Source organism: Silene latifolia, chromosome 5 (assembly GCF_048544455.1).
Source record: "Silene latifolia isolate original U9 population chromosome 5, ASM4854445v1, whole genome shotgun sequence".
In the NCBI taxonomy this organism is placed as follows: domain Eukaryota; kingdom Viridiplantae; phylum Streptophyta; class Magnoliopsida; order Caryophyllales; family Caryophyllaceae; genus Silene; species Silene latifolia.
The window spans coordinates 4810503-4811806 of NC_133530.1; positions in this window are offsets into that span (position 1 = coordinate 4810503).

Sequence of the window (1304 nt, forward strand, 5' to 3'; positions counted from 1 at the left end):
CGCTTGGTAAAATTCTTCCAATCCTTTCTCCTTTCTCCTTCCTTTTCTTTTTGTATATATAAGCATGGAGGAGGACGAGATATGTGATGTGGGTGTTCCTTTTGGGAACCGTTTTGGATATGATTGTGTTGTTGGTGTGTTGTTAGGACTAGAAATTGTGTGCATTTAGACTAGAAATGTATATATGTGTTCACTCTTGCATTCACGTAGTTTGTTCATATGTTTAGTTGCATTTCATACACGTTGCATCTCGTATGTAAATAGTTGCATAGATGGTCTAAATGTGGAGGGTATATGTCGTCAATGATGATAATTGTTTTGCCCGTGTCATTTCCCTCTTGATAGCTCGTGCATTTTGATGACACATGTTAGGGTTTTTGCTTGCAAAAACCCGGAAGTCTAGCTTAACAACCAAGTTGCGACCACCTTGTGAGACCGTATTAGGCCCGAGACTTGACCTAAGACCGACATAGCTACTAAAATGTGAGGATAGAGCCTCCTTATGGCCGGTCCATCAAACCGGTCCCGTTTAGGTCATGAGAGTAGTTCTCCTTACGTGGTATGTCATGTCAAAACGCATAAGTATGGAGCTCGTTCCTTGATTCCGTAGAAGTGTCGATGTGCATATTGAGACAATTTTGTTCAAATAAAGTAACCTCACAATAGCCATATAAGCTTTTGTTCTACCCTTGAGTCAATTGTTTCCTTTTGTTAACCCATTTTGAGCCTAAGCCTTATCATTTCTATTGCCAACAAATTAACTACATCCCATAAACAACTCACCTTGGTTGAGTAGTTCGTCATTGTGGTTCTTTTGTGGAGTATATTTGGGTTGAAATTTTGACTCTCCTTGAGGTGTATGATCTTAAAGCCGCATGAGTGAAATGCAACTTTGGCTACTTTTGTTTAATAAGAGGTGAACAAGTCGTGAAAAATGCAAGAAAGAAAATCAAATAGAAAAGAAAAAAATATGAAGAAGAAAAACAAATAGAAAATGAGAAAAATGAAATTAAAAAAAAAAAAAAAAAAGAATGTATATTTTGTGCCAAATAAAGGGTTGATGGAATTGCAATTGAGTCTTATTTTGAAAAGAATGAAATGAATATTGATTGGAAGTGGCAATCTTTTTGTGGAGGAATTCATTTGCATTGGTTGAGTTTAGTGAATTGGTTAGATGTGGCGACTACTCGATCTTTAGCCTCACATTTCCTAAAAATGGTGCTTGCACCAACCCCTTTTCACCGAACCCAAGCCCCATTACAACCCGGTTGTCTCTCTTGTATGTACATCATTTGGCATTTCTC